An 18,604-nucleotide genomic window follows, 5' to 3' on the forward strand; every position below is an offset into this window, starting at 1 on the left:
CTTAGGGGTTCTGATTATAGCCCAGTCCCGACTTGGGTCTTCTCGCCAAGTTCGGATCTCAGATTAAAAAAAAACAGATCTTGCATATTTTGAATTCTCGCCCTCATAATTTCAGCAGCTATGAGGTGGTTAAAATTGAATGGAAATTACTGGAAATTAAGTTACATGATTTTAGCTGTTTTTATCAGTTTCTAAAGAAATCCAAAACCAAACACTTGAGGGTGGTTTTGCCAAAACCAAAAGATATGATGGTGGTTTTGTTCGAGTACAGTACATCTTTATATTAAAGTGTACCCATTCATATGCATTGTTGGTGCAGCGATTTGTAGGCTGAACCAACATTAATGGGGATGTAGCCTATTGCTTAACTAGGAAATCATGATCTCATCTTTTTGTGTCTCATGTCTGAGTGATGTCACTAGTATTTGGTCAAATGGAAGATGTATGAAACTTTCTAAAGAGGACAAGCAGAGACATTACCCATAGCAACCAATCAGTTTGTAGATATAATTTTATAGAATGTACTAGATTAATAATATCTAAAGGTTGATTGGTTGCTATGAGCAAATTCTCCACTTGTCCACTTTAGAAGGATTGTTACACTGGCCCCTAAGTGAGCTATGCATTGGTTTGGCTGACAAGATGGGAGCATCCGTTGTGACTTGTGTATTTTTTTTTAAGTTCTTTTTTCCTAGTTTTACCAAAACTGTTAACACAGAAGAAACATTTAATATGGATTGAACACAATATTTACATGATTGTGACAGAGTGGGTCTCTCCCCCATTCTGAGGAAAGGGTTAACCTCCCTGTAGCTAGGGAGGAACCACATCCTTATCTCAATTAAGACCAGCTAAGGTATAAAAGCCTGGTAAGTTTAGTTAGTCAGTGGAAATGTGAGAGAGAGGTTGCATCTTTAGCATCGCTCTCTATGCTGGACAATCTGAACCATGACTGTGCTGGAAATACTCTGCTCGTTTGAACTGTTGTCTCATGTAAGCTGAATTATTGTTCCTGAACTGTGTTTGCCTTATGTAAGAAGTCATTACACTGACTCTGCCTTTTCAAGCCTGGAATAAAAAGCTTACTTGTTTGCATCATCTCAGTCTCCCATTGGTCATCTGAATTTACCTGCTACATTGTGCATTGTGGTGTCAGAAGTGGGATATCGTGGGTCCTGTACCAAGGATCCTAAATAGACCACCATGGAAGCCATTTTGCAACATATGTTGGACATTTTTAAACAGCAGCAAGCAATGGTAACTGCTCCAGTACTAACCAAAATGCAGGCCTCAGCTGACGTGAAGACGTTTGATACCAGTTTTGAAAGGGTTGCTACTTTGCAAGCATGGCACAAAGATCCCTGGACCATATGGATTGCCCCTCTGCTATTTGGGGAGGCCCAAGCTGCATATGCCACCCTTTCCCTGGAAGATGCAAAAATATATGACTGAGTGAAGGCTGCCATAGCAGATTGGTTTGGCCTCTATCCAGAAGCATACTGGCATAAACTCAGGCCTTGTCCTATGATCCTTATGGAATAAAAAGCTTACTTGTTACTCTTCAAGCTTGTCAACAGAACTGATCATCTCGAGACTGTTCGATGTCTGGAGAGCCAAACACCCTACAGTAAGGGACTACTCCTTTTATTCACATGTCCATAGATCGTACTCTCGGATAGATTTGGCTGTCTCTGATAAATGGACTTTGTCTTCTATTATAAGTATTAATATTCTTCCCATGACATGGTCGGATCACTCCCCCCTTTTTTTGAAATGGGACATAGGGAGTAGAAGAGTCGTCCCGGGCCCTTGGAGATTGGGTAACCGCCTGTTGTCTCAGCCAGAGGCTCATAGAGCAACACAGGAGACCCTTTCCCTTTTCCTTAGTACCAATAAACCGGAAGAGACTTCTATATTTAATTTTTGGTGCTCTTTAAAGGCAGTTATCAGAGGTTCAGCGATCCAGGTTGCTGCTCGGCTTAAGAGAGAATATAAACAGCAATATGAGAAAGCGGAAGCTGATGCGGCACACTTGGAGGAGGCCCATAAAGCAGATCCATCTAATAGAATGCTATATAAACAACTTATTAATGCCCGCGAGAAGGTTAATGTCTTCTCCCTTAGAGAGGTACAGCGTAATATTGCCCGCTTAAATCAAAAATTTGATGTGTTTGGTAATTGAGCTAGTAGGTTGTTGGCTTGTAAATTGCGCGGACGAAGGGCTCAGGAACAGATACAGAGAATTTATACTCATCATGGGGCAAAGGTATCCGACCCTGTCGAGATAGCTAATGCTTTTGCTACCTATTACGCACAATTATATAATCTTAAAGATGACCCCAATATTACCCAACCAACTGCTGCTCTTATTGAGCAGTTTTTGAGAAGGCTCTCCCTCCCGGTGTTGTCCTCTGAGGCCTGTCTGTCCCTTAGCTCTCCTTGGACTCTGGATGAAATAGATGTAGCAATTGGCAATATGCAATTGGATAAGGCTCCGGGCCCAGATGGCTATCCTGCTAATTTCTACAAATCTTTTAAAACTGATCTAGCTCCAATTTTGTTGTCAGTATTTAATGAAGCAACTGAATCTAAGCAATTCCCTAAAGAAATGTTGGAGGCACGAATAGTTGCCATACCAAAACCCGGTAAAGACCCTCATGTTGTAGCTAACTACCGCCCTATTGCATTATTGAACACAGATATCAAATTGTTTGCTAAATTGGTTGCTAATCGTTTATCTCGTTTATTGCCAACTCTCATTAACCCGGATCAGGTTGGATTTGTGATGGACAGACAGGCCCCAGACAATACACGTAGAGTTATTAATATAGTAGAGCATTATGATTTCCTTTCAGAGCCCTTGCTGATTTTGTCGCTTGATGCCGAGAAGGCGTTTGTCCGCCTACATTGGGGATATTTGATGGAGGTTTTGCACCTTTTCGGTTTCCAGGGGACAATTTTAGACTCCATCTCGGCTCTATATACCTGCCCTTCCGCGAAAGTGTTTGTCAATGGTTGCCTATCTGACAGATTTGACATATCAAACGGCACACGTCAGGGATGTCCCCTTTTGCCACTCATCTTTGCGCTTGCCATTGAGCCTCTGGCTGAGACGATTAGATCCCTAAATAGCATACACGGCCCTTTTCTTGGGGGCTCCACCCATAAGATAAGTTTATTTGCAGACGATATCTTATTATGTTTACTTCATCCAGAAGAGTCTCTTCCAGCACTACATGCTGTTTTAGATCAATATACAGCAGTGTCATATTACAAACTAAACACCACTAAGACAGAGGCCCTTCCCTTTAACATCCCAAATGCACTTTTGGAAAAGTTGAAGGAGACCTATAGATATATATGGAAATCTAAGTCACTTAAATACCTGGGAGTGCATTTAGCTAGAGATCATGATCTCATTGAATGTAATTTTGGGTCATTATTGAAAGCCTATGAAACTTTAACTAAGGAATGGATGCTACATGAGGTATTCTGGCTGGGACGGATTGCGGCTGCAAAAATGGTGCTCCTCCCGAAACTTATGTACTTATTTCATACTATCCCTAGACCCCTATCTAAATCTATATGTAATAAATTTTATCAAATACTTACTAAATATATCTGGAAAGGGAATAGACCCAAAATAGCAAGAAGCACTCTCACCCTCTCCAAAGTGGTTGGAGGAGGAGCCTTCCCAGACCTGGAAGGCTATCATTCAGCTTGTATTCTTAGTCAGGTCAGAGATTGGTTCATAATTGACTGCCCCAAACCCTGGGTACTTATTGAAAGGGAATTTATGCGTCCCTTCCCTCTTTCTGATTTATTCTGGTTGCCCCCCTCTGAAATTTCCTTCAGACCGGGATTTTGTAAAGCAGTTCGGACTACAATAATGTGCTGGCATGCATATGTTTCCTTAGATGAAGAAATTTCCTTGTCTTCTCCTAATCTGTCTCTCCAATCGATATCTAATTTGATTCCATATTTGTATTTAGGTTCATGGGTTGGGGCGGGCCTTTCTTCCCTGAGTGACGTATTTACAGAAAATGGTCTTGCCCCATTTGTGTTTCTTCAAACTCAATTTGGACTAATGAAGCAGGACTTTTATAAATACTTACAGTTGAGACATTGGTTGCAAAGCCACCTCCCTTCTCCAATTAAGAAACCTGCCTTCCCAGCGTTGCTGTTGCTTCGTTTCCAATCTCCTAATCATAAAGGAGGTATCTATTGGTGGTATCAGTGTCAGATAAGAATAAATACAAAGGGGAAATTACCATGCCAGATCAAATGGGAGAGAGATTTAGCTGTAGATCTTTCTGAAGATGATTGGAATATTATTTTTGTTCTGGTTTTACAGTATCCAAATGTATTAATCATTCAGAAATGTATTACAAGCTACTTCAGAGAGCATATTTTACACCTGAGAGGCAACATAAAATCTGGCCCTCTGCCTCCCAATATTGTTGGCGAAACTGTGGTTTGGTTGGAGACATTCTCCATGTTTTCTGGTCATGTCCCCTGCTTTGACCCTTATGGAATGCGGTGTTTTCCATGATAAGTAATATAGTTGGAACAACCATTCCTGCGGAACCCCTAACTGCTTTATTTCATTTTTATCCTGGGACATTATCCTGTGGTGAGAGATACATCATGGGACATATTTTAATAGCTACGAAGGCTGCAATTGCTCAGGGGTGGAAGACTGCTAACTTGCCCAACATCACAATGATAGAAAACAAGGTTCATAAGCACTTTGTTTTTGAAACATTGGATAGCAAATATTCCTTCTCTGCTAACTCCATCCATATGAAAGGGTTTCAATGGGGAGAATATAGGGAAAAACAAGGTCATTCCACTATTTATAGTGTTCCTGTTGATTTAGGTGTTCTCTGCTCACCTCATTCAGATTCGGGGTAGTTCTACTCATCATTCCTTTAGTATCCTGTTTCTAATTACTTTCATGTGTATTAAAAGTTCTCTTTTTTGTCTATGAATCAAATGTTTGTAAGCTGACCAATGATATTTTGTTTTGTTTTGTGCTATGCGATATGTCTGGCTTCCCCCTTTTCCCCTTTTTTTCATTCTGTATCCTCATTTATTTTTCCATACTAAATTTTCAATAAAAACTATTATGGAAAAAATAAAAGCTTACTTGTTTGCATCATCTCAGTCTCCCATTGGTCATCTGAATTTACCTGCTACATTGTGCATTGTGGCGTCAGAAGTGGGATATCGTGGGTCCTGTACCAAGGATCCTAAATAGACCACCATGGAAGCCATTTTGCAACATATGTTGGACATTTTTAAACAGTAGCAAGCAATGGTAACTGCTCCAGTACTAACCAAAATGCAGGCCTGACGTGGAGGCCTTTGTTACCAGTTTTGAAAGGGTTGCTACTTTGCAAGCATGGCACAAAGATTCCTGGACCATATGGATTGCCCCTCTGCTATTTGGGGAGGCCCAAGCTGCATATGCCACCCTCTTCCTGGAAGATGCAAAAATATATGACTGAGTGAAGGCTGCCATAGCAGATCGGTTTGGCCTCTATCCAGAAGCATACTGGCATAAACTCAAGCCTTGTCCTATGATCCTTATTGAAGGCCACGCATCCTGGTCCAGAAACTGGCCTACCTCGCAGTTAAATACCTGCAGCAGGACCTACATAATTCCACCTGGCTGGTAGAGTTGGTCACTCTCAAACAGATTGTTGTATTTCTCCCTGCCAAAGTTGCTCACTGGGTCCAGCTACATCTAGTTGAGAATTTGGTTTCCGCTGTCTGGCTAGTGGAAAATGTCTTGCTGGCGTAGGATGGTATGGAAAAACGTTCTTCTTTCATTTATGCTGGAGTCTCCCCATCTGTCTCCACAGCGGGTGTTGTCTCGGGATAAGGTGCCCCCCACGTACAGATTCGGATAGGCACCAGTACCCCTCACAGACGATGGCTCCAAGGAAATTGAGGCTCACAGCTTCGCCTTTCTCTTCACATAAAGAGGGTTTTTGGCCCAGAAGTCATTCTACGGGGTAAGTGATGGCCGTTTTCCAGAAGACGGAGGTAAGGGAGCAGCAACCCTTGGAAAGACATTTCCCTTCTCCCCTGATTTGTTTCTGTCTCGGGTAAAGGCTCCTAAATCTAAGAAACTAAGGAGAAGGGATCACAGAGACTGGCTTGCTTGTGATGTTTTGTTGGGAAAAAGGTTCTCTTCCCATAATGCTACTGCTCACAATGTGCCTGTAAATACTGATGTTCCTTTTCATGTCAATGTTTCTGATAATTCTGATGAACCTGTCGTTACTAATGTGCCTAATCATGCTGATGTCCATGGTAATACTGAGAGGTCTAGGGACACTGTGTCTAGCAGCCCGCCTAATCCTCATAGCGTGGGGAATAATGCTGATGTTCAGTTAAGTAGTATCAATGAAGAGGTCTTAACACTTCCCCTTGCGCCTCAGTATGATTTAAGAAAGGCCCAACGGGAAGATTCTGCTTTAAAAAGGGCCTTCGAACAGGTTCTTTCTGTGGATGGTGTCCTCTTGTCACATGAAACAGAAGTAAAACTTCCCAATTTTGTGTTGCTTAGAGAGGTTTTATATCGACTAACAACAGGGGAGGTGATATGACAGTTTGTGGTCCTGGGCCCTTTCAGAAAGAAGGTTCTGATTTTAGCCCATGCAGTTCCTTGGGGGGGTCATTTGGGATGGGATAAGACAGTGGAGAGAATAACCTCTCAGTTCTATTGGCCAGGTGTTTATGCTGAGATCTCACAGTTCTGTTCCGCTTGTTCAGAGTGTCAAAAGACAACAGTAAACCGTCTGTCTCCTGCCCCGCTGATCCCTCTCCCAATTGTAGGGGCCCCCTTTGAAAAAGTAGGGGTTGATTTAATGGGTCTGATTGAACCACCATAGTTGTGGTTAACTATGCCATCCGTTATCTGGAGGCATTTTCCTTAAGGGTTGCCACAGCCAAACAGGTAGCGACTAAGTTATTAGAGCTGTTTTCCAGGGTTGGATTACGTAAAGATATTCTTATTCACCTAGAGACAAACTTTATGTCTAAGTTAATGCAGGGAGTGTTAAAAATTAAATCTGTCAGAACCTCAATATATCATTCAAATGTATGGTATTTGTCAAAAGATTCAACCGTACACTAAAGTCTATGTTAAAGAAGTTTATAGAAACAGAAAAAAGGTGGGATGAGTTTCCACCCTATTTGTTATTTGCAATCAGAGAAGGGCTTCTACTGGCTCTGCCCCTTTTGAGCTTCTTTATTGGAGGAAGCCACATGGTGTTCTCATCCTTCTGTGGGAAGCATGGGAAGAACAATCAATAGATGCATAATCGCATAGACCAACTTGGTCAATTGGCCCAGGAAAATTTGGTAAATGCACAGGAGGCTCAAAAACTTATCACTGTAATGCCCAAACTTGAGTTTTTTCACCTGAGGATAAAGTCCTTTTGTTGTTACCTACTCAGGGAAGTAATTTACTAGCAAAGTGGCAAGAGCCATCTGAAGTAATTAGAAAGTTTGGCGAAGTAAATTATGAAGTCTCTCAACCTTACACCTGTAGAGGTAGGCAGATTTACCATGTTAACCTGTTGAATACATGGAAGGATCAAGAGGTGTTTTTTGTAGACCCTGTTAATGGCCATAGTGACCTGAGTCCACAGATTCCTCAGTCCAATGGGGTCTCTCAACTCCTTGAACCTTTGAATTCAGACAAGCTGAAGCCCTCCTTTGGGAACCTTGTTAATTAATTCTCAGATGCTTTTTCTGATAACCCAGGGAGGACCAATTTTGTCTTACATGACATTGTAATCCAACCAGGCATAGTAGTAGTTCGACAAAGACCCTATAGGCTTCCAAGAGAAGAATAAGCACAGCTCTTAGTTGCATCGGAGCTACATTTGGCAGGTCGCAAGCCAACTCCGCTGGCCCCCTCATTATTACACATCTCAATATCTGGAGACCAGCAAGAGCGTATATAAATTTAGTTAGTCAGTGGTAATGTGAGAGAGAGGTTGCATCTTTAGCAACTCTCCCTATGCTGGACAATCTGAACCATGACTGTGCTGGGAATGCTCTGCTCATTTGAACTGCTGTCTCATGAAAGCTGAATTATTGTTCCTGAACTGTGTTGGCCTTATGTAAGAAGTCATTGCACTGGCTCTGCCTTTTCAAGCCTGGAATAAAAAGCTTACTTGTTTGCATCATCTCAGTCTCCCATTGGTTATCTGAATTTACCCACTACATTGATAATAAAATATATTTTAATATTATTCACCATTCTGCTGTAATAGCCAAAGTGGACTGTTACTAGCATATAAGACATTTACTAAGATATTACATTGCAAGCATTTATTTACTTTAAGTGCATACAGTCACCAGCATGTAAAATCAGCCTAAGCTACAATTCTTTACTGACTTTAGAGCTGCATAAATATTTGAAACATTGTCATTTTGGTGTCAGGCTTCAGCAGGCAGCCAACATCAAATAACACTCAAGAAAGCTGACAAACTAGCTATATTTTGTTTGCAGCCTCTGTAAATTGTATCCAAATGACAGATTAAAGGGTCACTGCTTTATATTCCAAAGTACACAGCATTGTGGATTGTGGAGTTAAACTTGTATGATATTGAATTAAGTCTGGATGATCCAGCAGAGAATGTAGTGCTGTCTGATATGTTGTTGGTTTAGGAGGTTTATGATAGATAGATAGATAGATAGATAGATAGATAGATAGATAGATAGATAGATAGATAGATAGATAGATAGATAGATAGATCTATAGCTATATATATTGATATACAGTATATCTATATAAGTGGTTTAAAGGGGGCGCTGTATTCCTGGTATTCTAAGTTATATTAAATTGAAAGATAGTAATAGATTTTACCAAGGTACTTGGTATATTTGTTCATTAAATTTTCCTGTATCAAAAGCCCATACAATTAATGAAAATATTATTGATACCATTAAACAATTAAACACTTTTTATGACCACAATTTATTAAAATTGTACTTTTGTAAAACATAAAATCATATACAATTTGGCAATTCATCATACAGCATTCACTTTTGAGTAAATATAATTCACCCTTTTAGGGACATGGTTTTTCCATTTGCTTGCTTTCAAAGTAATCTTAAAAACTTAACTTTATACATTTTGTCTGATTAGACTTCCTCAGGCAAAGTAAAGTTCAGTTGAATTCACCATAAAAACAGTCTCTGTGGAATAAAGCTCTTCCTCTATGGAGTAGGAAGACTGACACAGTAAATCAAATGGCAGAACAGCAAACCGTGACGCAAAGGACTTCAAGCTGCCAATATCTAGTCTAGATTATCACCCCTCAAACCAAACAAATCAAAACACAATTGTAAAAGTACTAGAAACTTGGCACTAATCCCGTCTAAAAAATTCTAAATGATACACTGTATATTCCTGATATATAAAAACACCATAGCACAGGTGAAAGGTGGAGGTTTTACCAGATAGTCGTGTTAATGGCGCATATAAGCCTTCAACTCAAAATCAACTATATGCGCCATTAACATGATTATCTGGTAAAACCTCCAACCTATCATCTGTGCTATGGTGTTTTTATATATCAGGAATTTTTTATCAGATTGTGTTTTTTCAATATAATTTGTGTTGAATGATTAAATTGTATATTATTATACTATATTGCTATTTTACACTTTTTATCTTTCATATATGGGAAATTATTACCTAAAAATTGATACTTCCCATCGTGTCAAAAAAGAGACCAACAAACTAAGGGAAGTCTTATTGTTATCTCACTTTCTCTCTTCTTTTTAACCTACGATATACAGTATATCATTTATCATTTATTAGACGGGATTAGCTCCAAGTTTCTAGTCACTTTTACGATAGTGTGACGCAGTGCAGTGAGCCAGTAATGCTAACCACTAAGCCGTCCATGCTCATTTAATCGCCATAGTATTATTGTATTTGAATGCTAGTTTAGAAACCCATATTGTTAGAGCTGTATGGTCACTCTGACCTTACAAAATAATTTCTGATTTTGATGGCCTTGAAGTGGTGGGTCAGGAATATCCAACGGGCATTGATAGATGCTGTTCCATTAAACTGAGGGCCTGATTCAGAGCTGGATGCTCTTTCAGAGCGCTCGCTCTGAATCAGTGCCCGCCTATTGTATTTTTAGAGCGGCCTCCTGGCCGCTCGCATAGCTGTGGGTGACCACCCACAGTTAGTGCAAGCGGCCAGGATGATGGTCGCAATGGTCAAGACCATCGCGACCATCGGACTTGCGATGAGACCCTTGTGGTAAGGTCTCGTTGCTGCAAGTCCCAGTGGACTTCTTGCTCTTACAGAGCAAGAAGTCCACCCACTGACATCACTTGTGATGTCAGTGGGGCCGGCCCTAGACGGTAGGCATTCCCATGGGAATGCCTCCGTCTGGGCAGCCACACCCCTGGCCCGCCCACCAAAGGGGGCGTGCTGTCACTCAACATCGACAGCACGCCCCCTTTGTAGCGAGACCCAGAGAGACGGCTTGCCCGTCGCTATCCGGGTCTCGCGCATGTGCACGAAGGAGCCGCCTCCGTCGTGCGCATGCGCACTGGGCCAACATCGAACCGCTTGCGAGCGCTCAGTGCTCGCGAGCGGGTCTGAATCAGGCCCTGAGGCCCTTGAGAGCTCTAGTTGGTGTGATGGAGAAGGTTTCTTCAGATGGTTTTGAAGTGGCGCTGTTCCCAGAGATGATAGTTTTGTGTAGGTTACATACAGCAGGTTCAGGATGTGCCAGTTGGGCATGGTGCATTGTGTTTAGCTCTCTGCCCACACTATCTTGTGTATTTGTCTGTTACACTTGCAGAAGCATATAAACGTTTGAGGATGTCTTGCTGTATTCAGTGGTTGATGCATGTCATCAAAACACCTCACACTAAATATTAAATTAGTGCTATGTTTATACAATGTCTTCTGTAGAGTTTGAATGCTGCTGATTATGGCATGCCTTTTTTTCCAGATCTGTGCTGCTAATTGCCCAGCTTAGGCTGGTTGCTCCATTGTACCTGTTTACAAGTTCTTGACCTCTGGAAGTCATCATCCTACAAATCATCTTACAGTATATGCATACTTCTGCAATAACTTGAGGCCCTAACAGTGGATGCATGTTCCACACCTCCATTGTTGTGGAGGCATGAAGGGCTTTAGCTAATTTCTACTGCTCAGGAAACCTGATTGTTTGTTGTTATCCCAGTTTTTTTTTATTTATCACCTCCATTTGTTTTTACCCCCTCCCATTTCTCCTTGACCCTTCTTCCCTCTCCCACATCCCTGTAGCATTCCTAGAGTCTGCTCAGTTATTTTCCTTAAGTTTTGTGGATCTGCTAATTTTTGTGGATTGGTGTTAATTGTGAATTTCATTTTGTTCTTGCAGAACTTTGATATGGTGTTTTTTATTTATTTGACTAAGCTTAAGTATGTCTGCTTACCTGGTAGGTAATCTGATTAGATGACTTGGGGTCTGGGGTTTATGTTGGGAATGGCATTTGGAGTTGACTGTCTCTGTGATGACTATCTGAGTAGTACCCAGGTGGTTGGTGTTACTCTTAGGGGGAAATTGTTTGGAAAGCATATAGGCATTGACCACATTTTTGAACATCAATTTGAACATTGCAGAGCTTCATCATAACTAGAGTGGTGTTAATGTATGGTCTGATACTGTGGCAATGTGTGTTTGGAGGTGTCTACATGAGAATGTACCATAGATAGTTAGGGGCATCACTTGTGATGGCCACATCTGTCTTACAAAGGGATGGCATTGTGATTTGTAGCCCAATAATTTGATCTGAAGAAGTCTATCTGTATCAGTCTACTTGGGTGCACCTGAGTAAGGCAGGTTTTGTTCTAATCCTGGAACAGTAGTTTTTGTTCCTGTAGTTAGTGAGCTTATGTGGGTGACATGTTGCAGTTCCTTTAGAACCTTTCTGTTGATGGGAAATTATTGCTCTTCAACAACCACAGTTGGCAAAGTGATGATTGTGGGGACATCCTCTTTGAAATCAGACCAGTTGTCCTATAACGAGGGGTGACATGGGTACTTGCTTGAGTAGCGACCTCTTTCGGCCAGCTAAGGGGAGGTAGGTTCTCAACAATTCAGGTTGTATACATTTGGCTGTTCAACCACCCCCATTTTTTGTGTAGTGTTATGCTTTAGCTGATTGTCTGTAATGCTTGCTCAATAACCAATTTCTTGATTTACATTCATTTATTTATTAAAAGCTGTGACCTTGTACCATTAAATACGTTTTGTCAGAGTTCAGCCGGGGATCGGCCGTCCCTTACCGTCCCGCCAGCTTCCTCTGACTTCCCGGGCAGTCGGGCGGCTGGTGCGGTGATGTGGGAAGTGCTAAGCATTCTCCCTGATGCTGGTGTCTCGGGCGGCCTGGTGCACAGGGATCGGAGTTCCTGTCATGGGCGCCGCCATGACACTTCCTTCTCTGACTATCCTTCCTTCCCTGACAGTCTGGCCGGTCAGCTGACGCTGTGGACCAATCAGTGGGCTTCCAGGGGTATATATATGGCTCCTGTGTATCAGGTAGTTGCCTGAACAACCATTGTCGCTGCTAGTGTTACTAGTGGTCTCTCGTTCCAGGTTCTCTTGCTTCCAGTGATCTATTCCTGTGTGCAGCTATATCATCCATCTCACCAGTGCTTTACCATCTCAGCCTGTGTGCAGCTATACCATTCATCTCATCAGTGCTTTACCATCTCAGCCTGTGAGCAGCTATATCATTCATCTCATCAGTGCTTTACCATCTCAGCCTGTGTGCAGCTATATCATTCATCTCATCAGTGCTTTACCATCTCAGTCTGTGTGCAGCTATATCATTCATCTCATCGGTGCTTTACCATCTCAGTCTGTTTGCAGCTATACCATTCATCTCATCAGTGCTTTACCATCTCAGCCTGTGTACTGCTATATCATTCATCTCATCAGTGCGTTACCACCTCACCTGTGTGCAGTATACCTCCATTACACCAATGCGTTACCACTGCCGCCTGTGTGCAGTATACTATCCATTTCACCAGTGCTTTACCATCACAGCCTGAGTGTAGTTATATGTACCCACCTCTCCAGCGTCATAATCTCTGGCTGGCTCCAGTACCACTACCCACCTCGTTACTGGACTCTGTGGTCCCTACCTACGTGTTACAGTATTGCACCGTGGTGCACTCTTTCTAACCGGCAACCCGGTAGAGTGTGTCCACAGTGCACACTTCCTTGTACCTCAAGTACAGTGTCCCTACATGCCCCTTACTGGCACAGACCCTTTGGGTCACGAGCGTTCGTCTCTCCTTTTTCCCGCAGGCTTTGGTCACCTAGTCAAAGGACCGCGACCTGTTTACGAGGTGCAGCTCAAGCCCATATCCCAATTGGTGGGGTCACTGGCAAACACCATCTCGTGGGTTAGATTCTGCACCTTTGACTAGGTCTTGCCAACGCCCAAGACCCGTGGATGCGGAGGTCGTACATTCAGGCCCCTCGTCTCCGTTTCCTCCCGCAGCCTCAGGCCTCAGCTTCCAGAAAACCGCCTCCCAGTGTGACACGTTGTCTGCGTTTTCGTTTTAGTGGAGTTAAGTGGGGTAAAGTAATGGTGACTGCGTTTATTATGCCTAGTCAAGGCCATCATCCAGGAGACTAAAGCTGGCCACACATTTAAAGATTATCTGTCCAACCAGCCAACTAGTTGATTGGTTGGAATGAAAATCTGGTAACTTATGGAGTAAATGATGATCAGCAATTTGCTCCTAAATGGCAGAAAACAGATGAAAATGGTCATTTAGACAAGTTTGTTAAATGTTTGATCTAAAGTATTTGTTCAAACAACAGTTTTGTCCATCTTCCGGCATTTGGGAGCAAATTGCTGATTGTCATTTGCTTTCATACCTTACCAGATTTTCATTTCAACCAATCAACTAGTTGGCTGGTTGGACAGATAATCTTTAGATGTGTGGCCAGCTTTATTTTCAGCTAAGTCATTTAACGCATTAGGTAATTATTAGACTAAAAAGTGAAAATTATGAACATGAGTCATTTTTTTCTTCTAAAAAACAATTTAGCAGAATAGTAATGGAAGCAAGACAATTTGACCTCTATCACGGGAATTAAATTCACCTTATTGTGACCACCATATTGGAGATTTTTTTTTTTATGTAAATGGCCAGCCCCAATGACTGCTGAGTTGCAAAGGATGAGCAGAGGGACAAACTAATACTGCTTCATATGTATGTGAGATCTCCTTTCTAAAGATTTAGCACAGTGACTACTTTTTTATGGTATTTTTGAAAATATAATACTGCTTATTTTAAACACATATTTTGAAAGACAGAAACAAAACATCCTGTATTGACACAAATAGATATTGCTATCTTGATATAAAAAAACAGTTTTGAGTTGTCATAATGTAACATGAAATAATGTAATGTAACAAGGAATAATGCAATGTAACAAAACATAATGCAATGTAACAAGAAATAATGGATTCTTAGAAAATAAACAGTTTTATTGTTTGTTGCATACAAAGGAGCCAAGGAAAAATGTATACCACTAACTTATTTATGCCCTTACTTTTTCTTTTTTTGCCCTCATCCTTTCTGTATATCGTTTGGTTTAGTTAACTGTGTTCATAATATTCTACAAATATAAATATACTGTACAGAATATCTTGCTCTTTATTTATTTCAATTTCTTTATGGTCTGAAAGTAAGCCAAGTAGAAAACAAGGTTTAAATTATAACTTTGAAAGATAAATGTTAAATGTTTAATCTTTCAATATGAAAAATCAATCTTCGACAGTCCTTTCTAATCATTACTTAGAGGTCTCTTGTTTCTCTTTTTAGGGGCCCATTTATCAACAATGGAATTTTCAATGCGATCTGGGCACGTTACTAGCGCCCATGATGGCATTGCAGGATGCGATTTTAGCGTTGGCATGTATCAATAGCCCCCGCAGGGAGAGGGGCTTCGAAAAGAGCCCGTCCTTGTATAAGTGCTTGGCGTGAAGAGATAGTCTCTTCATTCCATTACCAGGCTCCTGTGCATGAGTGGTCTACAGACCATGCATGGACAGTGGCCATTGTCGTGGAGGGAACCCTCTCATGGTTAGTTTTTTTATGTGTAGCCCATAGGCAACAGCAGCACAGTGCCATCTTTAGATGACGATAGCTGCCGGGGCAAAACTCTTGATAAATCCCACAGCATCACCTCCCCCATAGAAATCTATGGGGGTTGTGGCTGCTGTCGAAAAATGGAGAGACAGCAGCAGATACCGGAGATATCTGTTGCTATCCCTCCATAATCTATTACAGACAGGGGCGGATTGGCCATTACTTTTTGCGGGAAGATCCCGGTGGGCCGATTGGTTGTGGGGCCGCTTTTTGATTGTGGCCCCGCCCCCCGACTCGCGTCACCCGGCCCCTGTACAATGTGTGTTTTACAGTGTGCCTGCGTGGCTGAGCTTCTCTCGTGAGAAGAGAGGCCAGCCTATTAAAGCTCCACCCACCCAGCTTGCCCGCTATCGGCGATGGCGTCATCGAGGGATGAGGAGTGAGGAAGTGGTGCGGGTCCGCGGGTGAGTGACAGACAACTGCCGAAGCCCAGGCTGCCTATACGGTAATGTGCAGGGCTGGCAAATGTGTGTCCAGCAGTAAGCACTGAGCACATACCTTCGGGCCGAAGGTATGTGCTCAGTGCTTACTGCTGGACACACATTTGTCAGCCCTGCACATTACCGTATAGGCAGCCTGGTCGGTGTTAGTTGCGGGGGCTCGGGGGATTACCTTCTGAGACACATTGAAGAGATCAGTGCTTTCAGACAGGGGGCTTGGTGTGGGCGGAGCTGCACTCGATGCTGTGGCCACGCCCACATCACGCCCCCAGTATGGAAGCACTGATCTCTTCAATGTGTTGCAGCCAGCTCAGCAGATGTTTCCTGCCCCCCCCCCCCGCGTCTAGGTGACATCTATGGTGAGGTCTGGAGGGGACATCTGTGTACAGAGGGTAGTTGAACTGTGTTAGTGGGGGGAATCTATGTATGGTTAAGCGCTGTGTGTGAGGGGGGGAGCTGAGGGAGGGGAGTAAAGATCTGTATATGGGGGTCTGTGCTATGAGGGACTGTGATGAGGGGGGGTGTGTTGTGACAGGCTGTAATGACGGGTTTTGCTCTGAGGTGGGATGTCATATGAGGGAGACTCTGCTGTGAGCGGGCTGTGCTGTTAGAGGGTCTGTGCTATGCGGGCAATTGTGCTGTGAGGGGCTGTTTTGAGGGGGCTGTGTTGAGGGGGGCTGTGTTGTGGGGCACTGTGATGTGAGGAAGGCTATGTTGTGAGGGGCTGTCATATGAGGGAGATTGTGCTGAGGGGGGCTGTGGTGTGGAGGACTGTGCTATGAGGGGGCTGTGATGAGGAGGGCTGTGCTGTGAAGGGCTATGAAGGGGGCTATGAGCAGTGCTGTGAGGGGAGAGGGTTTTGCTGTGCTGCGGGAGGATGCTGTGACGTGGGGAGGGGGTTGACACTGGGAGCACAGAGGAGATGGTTCCGGGGGAAAAGGAGATGGCCCTGGGGGCAAAGAGTAGCTGCAGCTGGACAGTGGGATGTATTGGAGAGATCCAGGAGGATGGTATTGGAGAATGACAGGGGAATGATGCTGGTGAGATACAGGGGGATGGTACTGGCGAGAACCTCTGTAGCATGTTGATGACATTGGCTTTATTCCAATGCTAACAGGCAGCTTCCGGACCATGTTATCTCCTGCATGAATAGTGAAAACTGACTGAGGACACGGCCTGTCCAGGGACGATCAATTTCTTCAGAGTTGCAAAGAAATCATATAGGTAAGAAAATACTTATTCACATGCTGTGTTTATTCTCTGGTGAGAGGGACTGGGGGCATATCCATCAGCTCCCGGAGCAGTGGGCATGTCCACAGTATGATGAAAACAAGGAGACCAGCTTGCGGGCATAGCATTTCACACAAGGCCACACCCCTTGCCACAAAGCCACGCCCCTTGCCGCAAAGCCACACCCACTTTTTCAGCACGCGCACGCATAGGGCCTCTTTCTTCTTTTTTTCCAAGGCCACTTTTATTTCCCAATCCGCCCCTGATTACAGATATACTAAATATTTGCAGATATCCCCTGAAAACGGGTGTTTTCTGGGGAATATGTTGCAAATAGTTAATGATAAATGGGCACCTTAACATTATAATAAATGAAAGTTCTTTTCTTATACAGTTTCCATTGTTGCATTGATAGCAGATTTCCAGTTCTTTTGAGAAGTAATTTATTGAAGCTTACGGAAAAATGTGTTCACTTCACACCCCATACAAACATGATCATCCATCGTTCATGTACAGATATAAGGGCATGGCTGCACAGTGCTTAGCATCACAGTACTATAGAGTCCATAGATTTTATTCCAACCAGGCCACTCTCAGTGTAGAGTTTGTATGTTTTCCCTATATTTGAAAGAGTTTTGTCTGGGTGGTCCGTCACAGTCCAAAAACATACTGGCAGGTTTTCTGAAAAAATGGACCATACTGAATGTGCAAGGGTTGCTTAATCACAGAGCCCACCCCGTGGGCCGCTGCCCTAATGAGGCATCTGCTGGCTGTCAGATTTTTTTCCATTACTTTTTTAACTATCCCTGGTAATCAAGCAAAAATGCTCAGAATGTGCAAAAATGTTCTGTTTTAAAAAGAACTATAGTATTCACTTTTCCCAGTAAAACTTTACATACTGTAATTAGTAGGGGTGTGCACCGGCCACTTTCCGTGTTTTGTGTTTTGGTTTTGGATCTGGATCTTTCTTCGTGTTTTGGACCTGGATTGGTTTTGCCAAAACCACCCTTCTGTTTTTTGGGTTCTGGGTTTTGTGTTTTGGATCTGTATTTTTTTTTAAAACAGCATAAAAACAGCTAAAATCACAGAATGTGTTGATTTTTCTGCTCCTATGCTATTATTAACCTCAAAAACCTTAATTTCCACTCATTTCCAGTTTATTCTGAACAACTCACACCTCACAATAGTGTTTTTATGTCAAAAAGGTTGCACCGAGGTAGATGGATGACTATGCTAAGCGACACGGGTGGGTGGCACAAACACGTGGCCCATCTAGGAGTGACACTGCAGTGGCAGACAGGATGGCAGTTTGAAAAACTAGGCCCCAAACTGTACATAATGCAAAGAAAAAAAAGAGGTGCAAGATGGAATTGTCCTTGGGCCCTCCCACCCACCCTTATGTTGTATAAACAGGACATGCACACTTTAACAAACCAATCATTTCAGCGCCAGTGTCTGCCACACGACTGTGGCTGAAATGATTGGTTCGTTTGGGCCCCCACAAAACAAGCTGGCAATTAATCTGGCCCTGCACAAACTGGCTCTATGGAGGCAAGATGTCGTCCTCATCCTCCTCATTCACCGATTCCTCATCCTCTTCAGTGTTGTGTACATCCTCATCCTCACAGAGTATTAATTCGTCCCCACTGGAATCCACCACCACAGGTCCCTCTGTACGTTCTGGAGGCTGGTCTCCCTGCAAGAGTTGATAATTCATTT

Source organism: Taudactylus pleione, unplaced genomic scaffold (genome assembly GCF_031769625.1).
Source record: "Taudactylus pleione unplaced genomic scaffold, aTauple2 ptg000114l, whole genome shotgun sequence".
Classification (NCBI taxonomy): domain Eukaryota; kingdom Metazoa; phylum Chordata; class Amphibia; order Anura; family Myobatrachidae; genus Taudactylus; species Taudactylus pleione.